This window comes from Thermobia domestica, chromosome 1, assembly GCF_964235325.1.
Source record: "Thermobia domestica chromosome 1, izTheDome1.hap1.1, whole genome shotgun sequence".
Lineage (NCBI taxonomy): Eukaryota > Metazoa > Arthropoda > Insecta > Zygentoma > Lepismatidae > Thermobia > Thermobia domestica.
The window spans coordinates 85403812-85421319 of NC_137454.1; the positions used below are offsets into that span (position 1 = coordinate 85403812).

The 17508-nt window shown below is 35.8% G+C and overlaps 1 long non-coding RNA gene across 3 annotated transcripts in view; it reads left to right on the forward strand.

Moving 5' to 3' along the window:
* LOC145686965 (uncharacterized) overlaps positions 1 to 17508 on the forward strand; it is a 109875-nt gene that overhangs the window by 22488 nt on the left and 69879 nt on the right. For all 3 annotated transcript variants that reach the window (XR_014131658.1, XR_014131657.1, XR_014131659.1), the window contains exon 2: positions 7806 to 8045. This is a non-coding gene — a long non-coding RNA (uncharacterized LOC145686965). The remainder of the gene's footprint in view (positions 1 to 7805; positions 8046 to 17508) is intronic.

Here is a 17508-nt window from a genome sequence, read left to right on the forward strand (position 1 = left end):
GTTTTCAAAATGGAACTGGGGCCACCGCGGATTCTCGCTGCGGGGCCACCAATTTTTGGCGAGAGGTCAATAGTTGACAATCTGTAGTCCACCGACGCTTACAGCTTAGGGTAATGAACGATGTCTTTGCCTTGTAGACGTCATGACTACCGACGTCGGCAGTCAACTAGCTTTTAGTATTCCTTTACTAACCATCTATCGTTCATGTTTATACACGGTGTTGTAATAATAATAATAATAATAATAATAATAATAATAATAATAATAATAATAATAATAATAATAATAATAATAATAATAATAATAATAATAATAATTATTATTATTATTATTATTATTATTATTATTATTATTATTATTATTATTATTATTTGTAGTAATAGTAGTATAATTGATAATAGAATAATTATATTGTCTATGTATTGTCTAGGTAGGACTACACACAGGATTTGGCTCGTTTTAGTTTGACTCGACTCTAATCCGAGTCGAGTTGGAGGATATTTTTCGCGCCGAGTCCTAGAGTAGACCTCAAAGATGTCTGTTTCGAGTCGAGTCGAGTTTCAAAGAAAAGTCGCTCGTGCCCATCCCTACTAATGAGAGCTTAATCGGAGTTAAGCGAAATCGAAAGTCACACTATTTATCTAAGCGACCCCGAAAACTATGAATTCGACACTAATACCGATCATTTTCTAGCAATCTTTTATATGTATCCCCCTCCCATTCACCATAGGTAACCCGACAGCACTCTTTTTCAGACTATAAGAAATTTGGTTAAAATTACTCTAGGCCAGTGGTTCTCAATCTAATTCCTATCACGATTCCCTTTTATCACATCCTCTTGCCAGCGACCCTTTTATAATTTGTGTTTTATAATAAGCTTGTGTGGGATTTTTAACATACCTATTTCTATAATAGTAGAATCCATTTCTTTTTTATAGTGAACAGTGCCGTGGCATGGAAAATCAGCGCTCGGGGCGAGAGTATACGACGATGTCTCCGTACATATGAGTGAGGTCGACAGACTAGCTGCGAAGCGCCACCATGGTTGGCACGAAGCTTAATAAAATTTTCAAAAGTAAACTCTGCCTTTTCTTGATTTTGAGCACATTTTATTACGTTTTTCCTTCTATTTTATACATGTGCACATGCACTTTCCTATAGGGATGCACGCGAGACGCGAGAAGTCTCGTCTCGTCTCGCATTTGCGATACGAGACACGAGACGAGAGTGAAAATTTTATGCGAGACGCGAGACGAGACTAAACCATGCGAGACGAGACTCGGTTAAGTCTCGCACGAGAAGTCTCGCGAGACTTCTCGCAGTCTCGCAACATTTTTGAATTACATTTAATTGTATATTTAGTAATTTTACATTTATTGAGTTTTCTAAGTTGAGCGTTAATGCCTCCAGGAACAAAAAAGTGATTGGGGCAATAGACATTTTATGAGATTTATTATTAATCAAGGTTAATTTTCAGAATTAAAGCCTTCTTTAGTTTCTAAAAAAGAAAAGCTTTGTAAATTGGAAATTTATTACAGCATCGATTTAGGACTTTATTTTGCGACACAAACATATACACGCGAGCGCGCACGAATACATGAACTTCTATTTTTGGTCTGAAAAGCGAATAAGACTCCCTATTGCTGCGAAATATGATATTTCTGTTGTTTCTGTCTTTTTCACATTACTACTAGCGATTAATGTTGGAGGATGGCGGGGAAATCCCCTCTCGTCAAAGTTTATCCCCGGCCCGGCTCGCAGAAATAACATGATATTTTTACATGGAATAAGTACTTTCTTTCTATATATTTATCAAAAACATCCCCCTCTAGTTCGGAAGTTTAATTCAAATACTGGTTTGGCAGGATGTCCCTATAGGTTTCGTGGGAGATGGTAGGAATGGCCCTATATCTGTCAGTAATTTTATTTTCTAGATCTGGCAGTATAAGTTGAAAGCGAAAGTTGATAAAATGCGATAATCCAACATTGCTACAAGCCCGAACGAACCAAAAGAATTGGGTCATATTGTGTTGTGAGGAGTTCTTTTGTTGTGAACAAGCGCTTTTGGTGGTATAAAAACATCTTTATACTGGAAAATCACCCTTCAAGGAAACGACCAAAACGTGTAAATGTTGATAGTGGCGACGATATTTTAGAAGAGACAAATATTGCTGGAGACCTCTAAGCTGGAAAACAATATTGGATCCAGCAACAATTTATGCTGGTTTTGCTGTAAATTATGCTATTAATTTGGCGAAAATTAATGGTCCAGCGATCAAATTCCAGCACAACTTTTCTTTTAATTTGGAGCGGAGGGGACACAAGTTCGGATACCATATTGAACTCTAGGTTCCGTCTCCTTAGGATGTTATGAACATTCATCCCATGGAAAGCAATGGCAAACCACCATTCACCTTGCCAAGGGACTTTTAGGTCAAATACCTGCCTTCGGACAGAATATCACATCATCATTCATTAACAGCCATAGAATAACACATTGCAAAATTTTGACCTAGAATATATGCGAGACCATGCAAGAAAGTCTCGCGCGAGACGCGAGATGAGACTCAAAATTTTATGCGAGACGCAAGACGAGACTTCACATTTGCGAGACGAGACCTTACGCGAGACGAGACCAACGCTTGAGGTTGCGAGACGAGACGAGACTTTTCCATTTCTCGTCTCGTCTTGTCTCGCGTGCATCCCTACTTTCCCAACATGAGTAACACACTTCCTACGAAATTTGTGCCCCCTTTTTTCGGCGCCCGGCATTGACAGTGGATACAGTAACTGTACTATCTATATTCCCAACGACGAAGGTGCTGGTTCAAGATGGATGTTAAACTCCTTCTTTGAAGAGGCCATTAACGTATCTGATCTAAGCCCACAACTTCTTAACCAAATAATAGAATGATCATGCGACAAGTCTTTGCAACTGGTTTTCTGTAACTAAGACTTGGACAAGTTCTGCCTGATGAGGAGAGAAGAATATCCTGGTCTGGTATCTGCTGCTTTAAAAGTAATAATTCCATTTGCTACATCGTACTTGTGCGAAAGTTTTTTTTTTTTTTTCATGGTAAACATTAAAACAAAGACAAGAAATCGCTTATCAGTTGAAAATGGCTTCATAATGTTCGTCACGAAGATTGAACCGGGCATTGCTGCACTAGTGAAATTACACCATGCTTAGGTATCTCATTAGGTTTCAATTTTAATTGTATTTCAATGTGCAGGTTTTGTTCCATGTGTATTTTTCTAGTATTTCTATATACAGTTCTCATTAGTATCATATCATACGTCTTTCATTTAAATTCATTTTTAAACAACTCTGCACCCTTTGACAATGTTCAGTAGACTTATTTTTTATTGTTCTGTACAGTATGTATAAAAATAAATGTATGCCTATCATAACAAAATTCAAAATAATTTCCGGTATTAGATTCTAACTATATTTATCTCTTCCGCTTATCTTCGCGACCTCCTAGGGGCCACGACTCCCAGGTTGAGAAACCCTGCTCTAGGCATACATGAGTTATGTTGGAACATACACACATACACTTTTATATGTATAAATGCAGGTAAGAGAGAGTTGAGAGAGAGCGATTAAGGTATTACCGCTCTTAATCTCTTCACTTTACTTTTGCGATTCGTGAATTTCTTACGTGACAGTTTGTGGCTAGCTAGTTTTTTGTCTTGAACCACGATCCGATTTTCGATATGCTCTACCTAAATGCTGTAATGCGAATATTGAGAAGTTACCTGCGTATGAAAATAGCTGCAAATAAATACATTACATAACTTATTTATTGCTATTACACGATTTTCTTAATTTGTATTTAATATTCACATATAACATACCGACGTTCTGTCAATACCTCAAATGTTATATTTTAAAGATAAGAATTGCTTATGTCCTGAAATGATATGAATATATATATTCAACTGATATATACAACTGATGAATTGTAATGTAACTATTTTACATAATTTTCATGCATTGAGGAAAGTAGAATATCATAAAAGAATCTCACCTGAACGGGTATCGAACTCACGATTTAAACGCTCGGGGGTGTACCACTGAGCTAACATGACCGCTTTTCGGAAGCTGCTTCTGAAATATAACTGAGCTCATACGTAAATTATTTTTTTCGTATGGAAATCACAATGACGAAACGAGATGTGAATATATAGTTTCGAAATATTGTATCATTAACTATTTCAATCAACTTTACTTTTTTCTACACTTAATACCATTTCAACATGTCTTATTATATTTAACAGAAGGAAAAACGTATCTGTACATTTTATCCCGATTGCTAAGGTTTGCTTGGAGGTTTGAACCAGCAGCTTTAGTTTACTGTTTTCAGAAGATACCCGAAGTTGGACTTCGAAAGTGTTCGTCTCAATACAGCTATCATCATATCGCTCAATCTGTTTGGTATATGGTATATGTTTTTATTCGTGTAAAGTCAGTATAACAATTCATTCTTTAAACAGCTTTTCGTATGTATTAATACTCCTTTATAAAAACTGTTTTTAATATTATTATTACGGCGCACCATTTTCAGATTTCTTTTGCGAGTCGTTGACCAAGTCGTTCCCCACAATAGGCGTGTCGTGCAATTAACCAACCACGCGTCAGGTACTAGCTTTTACCTATTGCTTCCTGCTCACAGCTCAGAACATTGGTAACTATGGATAGACGTACAGCAGTAATTACTCTATGGGAGTTGGAAGGCTATTCTGCAACTGCAGCTAGCAGGCGAGTAGGTGTCCCGGCCTCTGCAGGAAAGCGATGGATTCGGAAATATGGTCCTACACGTCAAACTGGTAATTTACGATCTTCTGGTTGTCCGCATGTGTCAACCGAAGCCGAAGATGCGAGATTAGTAAACGAAGCCCGGCTAGACCCACTAAGGACGTCTAGACAGCTAAGGGAAGCTTCTCTTTTTCCTGGTAGTAAGCATACAGCTCTGCGAAGGATTCGTCATGCCGGGTTACGTGGCTGTGTTGCTGCCGTGAAGGAAAAACTCTCAGACGACCACAAAATTTACCGTCTCGCGCTTGCACAGGCGAATGTGGGTCGCAATTGGGAAAACGTAGTTTTCTCAGATGAATCCATATTCACAACATCAAATGAGGGACGCCGTTTTGTGTATCGCCCGAGAGGCACCCGATATGACCCTGGATGTGTTGCTGCTTGAAATCGCAGTGGCCATGTATCTATTTCATGTTGGGGTTGGATTTTCAGGCGCGGAGCAGAACAGCTTCACAGAATTGAAGGACACCTGGACAGTGCTCAGTACTTAGATATTATGAGTAATATCATGGTGCCATCTGTACGAGTATTTCAGCCTGATGGTGTAATTCAGTTCCAGCAAGACCATCCGCCAATACATACTTCCCGTGTGGTTCAGGAATGGTTCGCAGGGCAGCCTGAGATTGATTTAATTGACTGGCCGCCTCGTGGAGCAGACCTCAATCTCATGGAAAATATGTGGGCAGAAGTGAAGAGTACTCTAAGGGATAGTTGGCCTGAGGCAGATCCACCAGAACCCAAGATGACCTGTGGCATCTTGTTTCCGAAGCATAGCTGGAGGTAGGGGAAGGAGATAAATTTGTCACCCATTTAATAGATTCCATGCCCAGAAGAATAGGGCGTGTAATAAATTCAGAAGGGTGATTTTTTTTATTCTAGTGTTTGTTTTAAGTTGATAACATAGATGTAATATTTTATGTAAGACTCCTGTAATTGGGATTCTCCTGTTGGAGTCAGCGGATTTAAATAAATAAAATAAGTATTGGACACAATATTAATGTCCCCGCCTTAACTCCCGAAAACAGTCCTTTTCAGGGCTACCTAAACGCTTCTGAAAATATTTCTAGAAGTAAACCACTCCTTGAATCCGATTTCTGTGCAATTCTACTAACAAAAAATAAAAAAAATTCTCTGCAGGCTTTGAACTCAAGACGACCTCATTAACAAGCCCGTACTCTACCAGTGAGCTAACATGAACACGCAAATCCAACCTGAGGAAACACGACTTTCAATTTCCGGTATTCCATTACACTGATGGTCATATATTTTGCAAATGTTGTATTCAACTTGGGGTATTCCGCAACACATAAACAAAGCGAGAGAGAGAGAGAGAGAGAGAGAGAGAGAGAGAGAAATGAATATACAAAAGCATATTCAACGTATTCGAATGAGACTCTAAGTAACGATATTCCGTTTAAAGAGAATTTGTGTTTCTTCCCGTGACGTTAAGGGGATCGGGAAAAGTTATGTGTCTTGAAGCAGGATCCGACTTTGGATACTCTGTTTACACACTTTCTATATTCGTAGGAATATACTGTAGTTCACGAATGTAAATGACATGCTGTATTGAGAATATTGAGAAGTTACATCTGTATGACAAATAGCTGCAAATAAATACACTACATAATTTATTTATTGCTATTAAACGATTTTCCTAACTTGCATTTAACATTCTCATATATAATACCGACCTACTGTGAAAATTAGCTCAGATTTTATATTTTAAACATAATAATTACTACATTCTGCAATGATTATGTTATATATATACAACTGATATATTTTAATGTAATTATTTTATATAATTTTTCATGCATTGCGGAAAATAAAATTTTTTAAAAAAGGCATTGACCCAGATAAGATTCGAACTCATAACCTTATAATTTAAGGTCCGACAACTTACCAGTGAGCTAACACAAGGACTTGTGCTAAAGTACTTTTAGCGATGTATAAATATTCTCAAGACAATTATGACATTCATATCCACTACAAACGCTGTTTCTGTTCTACTTTGACTTTTATTTTAGTACTCAGGTGATAATTATATTCTATGTATTAACTTTGAGCATTCTTTTACATATGGAAAGATTCGTTTACGTATCTAAATGTTCCATCACGTATGGAGAGCTAAATGACAAACAAACATTTGCTGACATTAATACAAAGTTTCGAAATATTGTATCATTAAATATTTCAATCAATGTTGCTTTTTTTCTACACTTGGTAACAAGTCTTATTATATTTAAAACAAGAAAAACACATCTGCAAACTTTTTCCCGATTGCAAAGGCTGGCTTGGAGGTTCGAACCTGGTTTACTATTTCCCGAAGATACCCGAAGTTGGACTTTGAAAATTTTTGCCTCAAAACACCAATAAAGAATGCGCTCAACCTTTTTGAGACAAGGTGTACATATTATATATGCAAAATGGTTTGAGATATTTTACATGTAATAAAGAATTTTGATGTTTTGCGGCAATGTAGCACATTTCTCTATTTTCTTGGAATATTTAAGAATCAAAAGCGAAAGAAATTCTTCAAGAAAAACACTTCTTCTGGTTTAGCTCTTTTATTTAATTTGAAGTCTGAAATTTATTATTTGTCGAAGAACGAAGCATACAACATTATCAAAATAAAGATGAAATATATTAACATTACCCTCATTATTATTACAATAACTCGAATTCCGAAAGTACCACATGCGGAGACAATTATTAATTTTAAAAACTCAGATTTTTTTTGTGTCTATACAAGTCTGCTATAGTTTACATGATGTATGTGTATGAGCAGTTTAATCGTTAATTCCTATTAAATATTGGCATATATTCATACAACTACATAAAATATGACTGTATCTACGGTTCAATTTAATTATTATTACAATTCTAATTATACTTAGATTTACGGTGAGCTACGTATTTGATAATATCACCCAACTTTTTAGTTCAGTGCGTTTCCAATAAAACGTGTTTTTTTTTTTTTTTTTAGTTCTTTTGTGTTACCTTTTCTGGAGGGAGGGGAAAAGTTGAAATCTTGTTTGACGGGATTTGTTTTGTTACTTTAACGTGGCCAGTAGCAAAGCACGTCAGGGATAGGAAATATCGTGGTGCGGCAGATGCAGATGAGGAACGTCTGCCCCTTACATAACAAGATAACGAATGCCAAAATGAAGGTCACCCAGTGTCAATTACTCGGCTGCTTTTTCTCACAAAGTCGGAAAACACAAATGTGAGTAATTTTATTATTTTTTTTCTTATAATATTTACAAGTAGCATATGCATAAAGAGTATGTGTGTCAACGGTAGAAAAACACAAACAATTTGTTAGTTAACAGTGTATTTTGCTACATGAACATAAATAACAATCTCTTCTGGCCAAAAGAAAACTGTTAATTGAAGCATTCCCCATAATAACGCTGTATGGCACATTTTGGGCTTATGAGTTATACCAGTGCAATCATGCTTTTCCAGAATATATCTAACATTCACCAAATGGCAAGGGCGCCGATCCCGGGGGTCCAGGGGGCCCGGGCCCCTCAAAGCTTATGTGGGCTCCCCTATTGTATTTATGAAATACAATATTTGGCATAATTTGAGTGCAATTTGTCTTAAAATCCTCATATATATACCTTCTGCATTTGAATGCCCCCCCCCCCAAAAAAAAATTACAGAGAAATCGGCGCCCTTGCCAAAAGGTTATGTTCTCTATTGCCCAAGATAATAGCTGTAGTATATTTGCAAACTTTGAGCAAAGCATTGCTGTGTATGGGAACTTACCCCAATTTCTTCGTGGGCTTCGATGTCTCCGTGATAGAGCGTTCACCTGGTGCATGGGGTCGTTGATTCGATCCCAGTTCGCGCCAAGTGAACGTTATGGTGGACAAACATCGAGTACGTGCGTTTTTTCGGGGTTCTCCCGGTTTCTCTCACTTTTTACATTCCAATATTTCCTTGATTTCTCATAATAACCGCCTCCTTTAGACTAGTCGGCGTAAACGTGGGATGCAAAACTTAAAGATTTCATTTCATTTTCATTTATTTTCGTAGTTTTTTCTCGGTTTCTATGAAATGTGCCTTTTAGCGTTATTCTGCGGAATGCTTTGATTATTATTTGGCAACGAAGGTATACTTCTTAGCGCCACAAAAAATCTTTTTTATTTTTTTCGATTTTCTCGGAAACTGCACATGAAAGTTCACCCTCAAACATGTTGTCTTCTTCAACTTGACGTCATTTTTCAACCGATTTATGTTTTATATTTGGACAATATTTAAGTTAAGCAAAAATTAAAATTTAATGGTTGATCAATAGTTTTAGACCGTACTACATTAATTAATCCCTGCATTGTCATCTTGCTGATGTCATAATAAAGAGCTTAATCAGTATTAGTTTCACTTCAATAAGTAACATACGCCCGTACATCATCATTTTTTTTTTTTTTTTTTTTTTAGGTTTAGAAATGAATAGTTTCTCTCCTTTTTTTCGAAAAGTACGCATGAAATTTTATACTCGCGGGAATCATTTTATTCAGTGCAATAAGACTTATCGATTAATATATGATTCATATCTGTACATTTTTCCCGCTAAACGATAATAATATAAGAAGCTTTTATGTTTAATCAACCTTATGTGTTTTGTTTTCTTTATAGTTTTAGAAATCAGAACTCCTGAGGAGAAACATTAACTAGCATATACAACAGAAAATAGTATTCTTGTAATGAAGTAGTATGCTTAATCTTAATTCTTAATTTTTCTTTTCTTTTTTCTTTTTCGAGCCCTAAACTCTTCCTTTGGTTTCTAGTGTTGCACGTGGTCCTGGTTTCGATTTCCCGGTGGGAAAGCCTTGAAATGTGAAAACATTACAATGGTTTGAATTCTGCCTTAATTTGTAGATCTAAATCTCATAGAGACTCAGTGCTGAAAATGGATGCCATACTCCAACCAACCAAGTGAAACTTCGGCCCTGTAATTTCTATATATCCTTTTGAGCTACAGGGGAAAGAAACTGACCCTTCTTCACTACTTCTGGTATGAATGCTCACCACCAGTATTTCTGGTTTGACCCCAGTTCATGTGAGTTAGTGGTGAAAAATATCATGTCTGTGGGTTTTCTCGAGATTTTCCTGTCTCCTACCACATTCCACCAATAACTTCATAAACATTCACTTTCATTACTCATCTGTCTCCTTTAGTCTTTAGATTATAAGTATGGGATGTTAAGTTTTAATACATCATGTTATTTTAACATTTCCTCTAAATAGTACACCTGGTTAGGCTAATTGACCGGATAGGAACTTTCCATCGGATATGTATTCAAAAAATGAAATGAAATCTTTGAGTTTTACGTCCCACGGTTATGCCGGTTAGGCTAAAGGAGACGGTAAAGATGAGTAATGAATGGAATGGTGGAATGAAGAAACTGGGAGGAAACGGGAGAACCCCGAGAAAACCCACGCACGCGGTGTTTGTCCACCACAAAGCCCACTTGGCGGGGGCTGGGATTGAACCCAGGACCCCAAGCACACGCTCTACCACTGAGCCACCGCGGCCCACGGATATGTATTCAGAGGGGACCTAGTCTTCGGATTATAATCGAATTACAGTTTAAACTTAATAATTTATTACGTTTCAATTTCAAACATTAACAACCAATTTGAACTCGTGAAGCTCGTTGATAACTACGTGAACTTTCAGCTGAAAATTGAAGTATAGGCTTGTCTGAATATTATAGTTCTTTTTTTTTTTAAAAAAAAGGCACAGTGGCTCAGTGGCGGAACTCTTACCTCTGGTACGTGGGGACATTGGTTCGATCTTCGGCCAAGTAAGTTTGTGGTGGACAATATCGTGTCCATGGTTTTTTTTCGGGTTACTTCTATTTCCTTCCGTATTCTCATTGGACCAATTCTTTTATCATTATTCACTTGCCTCCCTTAACCTAAAGGGCATAGCGTAGTACGTTAAACTGAAAGAGTTCATTTCATTTTTCCAATTCTTAAAAATATAGAATGTTAGTAAAACGTCACTGATTTCAGTTGCCTGCAGCACTTGAATAATTTGGTCAAAGTAAGAACTTTTCCTTATTTTATTTCTTTATTTATTATTTGACCCAGACTTTCATAATTTATGACTGAGTCTCACTAATTTCTATGAATTCCTGTAGGAAGCTTTTGAAACTTTCAATTGATTTATGGTTAACTTCATTCGGGGATGAAGAAGCGATATGTTGAATCTTTGTTTCCAAATCTTTCCTTGGCAGATTTATCGTAATATATTTTTTAAATCTCACACAGAACTATTACGAAGTAAGATCTGATTTCTTTGGGCTTCAATCAACATTTACTATAGAATTGTTTCTACATCGCTTGTAACACGCCAGTTACATGGCTGTAAAGTTAGACTCCCAATTTGTTTAAACTTTGTAAATCAACACTTATTATTTTAGAGCTAACATGTTCTTTATATTATCTTGCGATTCTAATCTTTCCTTTAAAAAAATGTGAACGGTTATAGGCGATGTCACTTCAGCAAGACATGTTATATGCAGTGCTTTTTCCTGAACACATGATCTTTTCATAATGCACATGTTCTGCGACACAAATGCGCAGCACCTTTAGCCCACGGGACAAGGGTTCGATTCCCACTGTGAAATCCTTAATTTTTTTAAGAAGAAAAAACTGCAAAATCAACCAACAATTTAATTCACCCAAACCCAAATATGAGCAGCGTAAAAGTATTGTTTTCAGATACAAAAAGTCATTTTGAAGGATATTTGAAGTGAATTGATCAAAATATTGTGAGGTTTTGTGGAATTGGAATTAAGTGGAATTAATTGGAATATCTCGAACGAACACTTTATATAACATTAGAAGTTTGGCAGTTAAAATACCAAATTCGTGCGAAATAAAAGATAATTTAATTCTATCAATTTAGAATTCATTGAACACATTGTGGAAGGGTAGCTTACAATGAATGAATAATTTAAATCAACGTCAATTGATTGAAATTATAATATATTGTGGAAAATGAGATAAAAAACAAGCAATTGAAGTCTTTTTCTCCCCATATTTGTCACGTTTCTACAGTACCGTGTATCGCCTCTCTTACAATCCAATTTCATCTCGAAGCATGTCCTAACCAGTTTCTATTTCTAATTTTTAATTACGTCCAAGTTTTCCTAATACTTCTTCCTCATTAGTTTTCCATTCATTGTAGTCAACTTTTTCCTATTCTTTTGCATACTCAAATTTCAAAAACCTTCGACTGTTTTATGTCGTTTTTCCATAATAATGATGCCCATATTTCTGCTCCGTAGAGCACGATGCTTGTATCAAAAACATTTGATGATATTTTTTTTTTTCACTTCTTTATTCAGCGTTCCATAATACACGCTTTTCTTCTTCCTAAAGACATGTTTCACCAATACTATTCTTCACTTTATTTTTCGTTCACGTCTTCGGCGATAGAGGAACATAATTAGTGGATGAAACACAAGTATCTAAAGTTGTACACGAACGACTAATCCTAATTTGCGTTTATGCGTTTCTGATGACAGCGCTGTATCATTGAACATAGTGCAATAAAGACTAAATTAATTTCTATAGATTAGTATTTCATCTGTTCTCTTTAGTATATTCATATAAAGGCAAGTTTAAGATGAGAACATAATGTAGGAATAAAAATTCAGGATAAGAACACCGCGTGTACCTATCAGTACCTTCCATTTCTACAATGATTCTATTGTACTATTCTGTGTGGGGACGCTCGGTCGAAAACGTGTAACAGCTTTTTCAGGCCAGCATCCTAAATGAAATGTTTCCTGGGTTTCCAGGCAAGTGTCGGTATAGTACCTAACATGTACATCCCAGGCTGCTTCCTTACTCCTTCCCCGGATAATGTGCCTGCCGAAGGATATTATCCCTCATAGGTGACGAGCTTAAGGCCGTATATGCCGGCAATGTCCAGAAATATATATAAATGAGTAAATAGTATATTATTCTTAAGGTTAATATTCATATACTTCTATTTTGTTCTTTTTAAGCTATGCTCTGAATAGTCGAATCAAGAATTAAAATGCTACAAGAGGGAGTATTAATTATACTGCACAAACCAGTAACTTATGACGCCTCCATAAAATCTCAATCAATCAACTAAGCTCACTCGTGGCTATGTTGTTCGTGTACGTGGCTTTGGCGTAGGAGACCCGGGTTCGATTCTCGACGGAAGCTCATGTGGTTCTGAACCCACGTTAAGCTGTAGGTCCACGTCTCATATAGCTTCACTGCTGAAAAGAATGTTAAACTCAAATCCAATCAATTAATCAATATTATACGAAAGACCAATGAAAATTTTCTGAAAAATAAGTATATAAAACAAATTCAAGAAAACAAACAATTTCTTTCAGGGAAATTCAAATTTTAACTTCTCATTGTATTAAAGAATAATAATAATGACAGTTTATAATATTTTATAGATGAGAATCTCTCCTATAGCCTATCGTACACCGCTACTGGTTTTGTACAAATTTCAAACTCAAAGTTCTAATAAGTTTGAAAAACAACCGGATGGGCATTTGATGCCGGAAAATTAACCACAAGAGATCGGTAAAAAAAAATATATAAGAAGCAGATCAGTTCCTATCGATTCAAGATAAATAGAATTCGGACATTTGCTTGATGGGATTGGGGATTCGAGCATGCTACCTACTGACTGCTATTCTGGACGCTAATTTCCAAATATAGCGATATGATCTAATGATTTCATTATTAATTCATTTTCTTCTAAAGAAAATGAAGGTGTAATGTAGCCAAGACAATAAACATTTTTTGACCACTTTTAACAAGAATTTAAATGGTAAAAATCCCGGAAAAAGAGGAAACTAACGTTCTACACACTCAAAACCCTGCATGTGTTCTTTTTTTCAGTGCATCTCCTGAAACCGTGTTTTTATGTGTTTTACATATACCAATTTCAACACATAAAACATCTTCACATAAAATTTCTAATCTACCACTACAAATTACTCTTGTACAGAAAAATCGATAAAATATGAAGGAAGTTGGAAACGTTGTGTTAGACACCCGAATATTCATTACAATATGAATGAGTAGCAGGCCGATAGCCAGCCCAAAAATGTAAGGGGGGCCCGGCTGAAGTTAGGGGGAACTCGATCCAACTATATTATAGTTCATTTTCAAGCCTACCTTGAAAATTTTAGGGGGGCAGCGAAAATTTAGGGGAGGCCGACCCCCTAGACACCCCTGGATACGGGCCTGATGAGTAATAAAAGTAATAACTTTACTCATTTCGCCCCATTTTTTTGATTAATCTTCACTATTCTGTGCAATAGACGTGTTTGTTTCATAAACTAAATGGAACTTACTTATTTCAACAAAAGACACATTGCTTTCGTTTTATAAAGATCAGACACGTCTCTGCGGTAAACATTGAACGGATCAAATTGCTCTATTCTCACAACAAAGTGAATACATATTATTAACACAATTCTTAGCACTTTCTCTGATTTTGCTTTTCTATCCATGCGATTCGTTAATTTTTGAGCTACCTACAAAGAAATGCTATGCGGGAAATCATTGTCTATAATACCAGAATCAAATAAAACTAATTAAAAGAATAAACGAAGAGATGTAGCTACTTACTGGCTGGTAAAGAGAAAACTGCCAGCTCTTATTTACAAGAAACGTTTTTACACTAAACAAAGCAATTGCAAGATTTTAAAATATTGTTTTGTTTTACCTCAATTATTAGTACGTGTAGCAGATCCTCTTTTAAATCAATTATCTTAAACTAAAACTTCCGAAATAAAACTAATATCATTATTAGAATTTGAAATATGTCCTACCTTCCTGTATAGCTAATTCTTCCTTTTAAAAAAATAGTGACAAAATGTTAAGGATATTAGGAAGTAGGGTTTTCCTGTTTTCACTGATCTACGGCAATATGAAAAATACTGAATATCCATGGGAAATAAAAAGTTTTATAAGTTCATCGATTCAAGGTTGATAAAGTATTTAAGAAAGAGGCGTACCAGAAATTTTGTTTTGGTCTCCTGAATGTCCTTCCGAAATAAAACCGGCATCGCGATTTTTTTTCTTGTTAGCTTGTTAAGCGAAAAGAAAACAAATGGCGCTCAAAGCGTTACGTAATTATTATAATCTTGGCGGAGAAAAAAAAACAGCTCAGTTAACAAACCAAGATCAGTAGAAGAAGAAGAAGTATTTAATAGGGAGGAATGTGCTAATTTGTTTCCGAACAGGTCATTGGGTTTGGATAGGAGGGGAAGATAACAAGAATTTTGCAAGGATCTTGACATCACGTAAGAGATTCAATTTCTTGTTTTCTATTTTTGTTAAGTTTTAAAACTGGAATACGAATTAGCTTCTTCTTCTTTTTTTTTCTAACTAAATAGTTTAAATCACCTTGACAATCAACAATGCCAGATGTTTTCTTTCTTTTTGTTGTATTACCCATAGAAATAGGTTTGCCTATCGCATCTGAAATGTTTCTGACCACTTAACATAATAATCATGCCTAATTTTGGTTATCATCGCTAAATCAACTATTGAAAATCTAGATCTTTTCATGGTCCTTCATTCAACACTCAGTAGAAGTCTGCACGGGCCGGAATATTTAGCCCGAACCCGGCCCGGCCCGTGAATTTATAATGTGAGGCCGGATCAGGGTCCGAAATATGTTTTAGTGTTCAGACCCGAGCCCGGCCCGAGTCCATGTGATAATCAAATGAGCCCGAAATAAGCCCAAATTACAAAAACTTAATATTTATCACAAAATTGTATTTTTTATTTACAGCAATTAGAGGTTTAATTTTACAGTCGTTCTTTAACCCTTAAGTACTCGCACGGGTTGTTCACAGACACCCAAACAGGTAACTTTTGTGTTGCTAGCCAGAAGTCCTGATGATTTTTTTAAAAATGTCTCAAAACGAGTACAAAAAATGTAATTGCAGCAAATACTTTTAAAAACATGTCTAGATTTATGCTACATTGTCTTAATTATTTTTAAAAAAATTTTATTGTAAAAAAATATCACTTTGGGGGTCTATTGGACCCTCGCGCGAGTACTAGTGTCACAAAAAAGGGCGCGAGTACTCACGGGTTAAATGTTCTTCAGAAAGAACTGTCCGAAAAATATCGTTGTACAGTATTTTACAAAGTTAGGCCCGAAAAGACCCGAGAATGAAGGTTGCATATTTAAAAATTTACGTCGCAAACCCGTCCCGAGCCCGAAATGATATATGCTTTGTAGGCTCGAGTCCGGCTCGCGGGCTCCGCCTTAGTGTCGATTTGCCGAGTTACATGAGTAGGATCGACACGGCGTGGGACCGAAACAGTGTGCGATCGAAACAGTATAAGATCGAAACGGCCTACGGCCGACACCGGCATAGGATTGAAAGCAGTTACCTGAATAGGATTGAAGTAATAAAAAACATCATTTTAAATCACACAATATGAAGTAACGACAATTTTCGTGAAGATATATAGGGAAATCCAACGTATGATCGAAACGCCGTATGATCGGAACTGTGTAGAGTCGACACTGTTTGGAATATCTCCGTACCCTGCACCTTGACTGTAGCGGTTTAAAAATTTGCGAAGATAAATAATTTTCAATAGTGAAACAAAGCTCTTTGATACCGATGAAATAATAATACATGTATGATACTTTTACAATGTAAATGTTTATGTATGCTAAAGTGGAAAAGATAAAGTACCTTTAATTATGATCTAAAAACGGTCGGAGTAAAATTCGCATCTGAAAATTTTTAATGTTTGAGAAGAGCAATACTCTTCTGCTTTGTGATCTAATGTGAACTGTGAACAGTGTTTTATCCTGGCGTTTTAATAGAAATTTCTCCTTTAAAACATTTCTAATGATAAAGATAGAAGAAAGATGAAAGAAATAATAATACGGGAAGCAATGGATATTAATATAAAGAAAAACATTGATAATAAAAGAGGATACATTTTAAATGACATTTAGTCTTCAATCATGAAGATAATGAAAGAAGAAGCACATAGCCTAAAAGAAACCAACATGAAAACAATTATAAATAAACACGACGTAAATACCCCAAAAATACAATTACAGTAAAACCTGTCTTCAATGAACAGTTTATTAAACGGAAACTTGTGTTAAACGGAAATATTTCATGGTCCCATGAATTTACTAGCAAAAATTATGTTAAATTCTCTTCATTAAACCAAAACTGTATTACGCAAACAACAGAAATGAAAATAACCATCTTAACAGAAAATTTCAAGTTTCGAATGCATCATTTAGACATTTTTTTTTTTTTTAGACATTCTATAGGAGGTTAGATATATATTTTTAGCAAAGACAGACGTGATGTGTAAACCGAAGAAGATACAACAAATATACATGCTTTAATTGAGAATTATATGAAAAGTCTGAAAAAAGAGAAAGTGGAGTAACAAGAGAAATATTACATTCAGTTGGAAGGAGAGCGTAGGCTAAAGACTTATCAAGATTCTGTTAAAAGTTTAAAGGAAGTACAACAATGACACTGCTACGCTTAGCGTGGTTTCTCAGGCTAAAGACTGTATGTAAAGTTGAGCAGACAAGCAGCGATGTGTATAGAAGACCCTCCTTGACTTAAGTTAACTTGTGTACAGTATTTTTCTTTTCATTGTGCGTT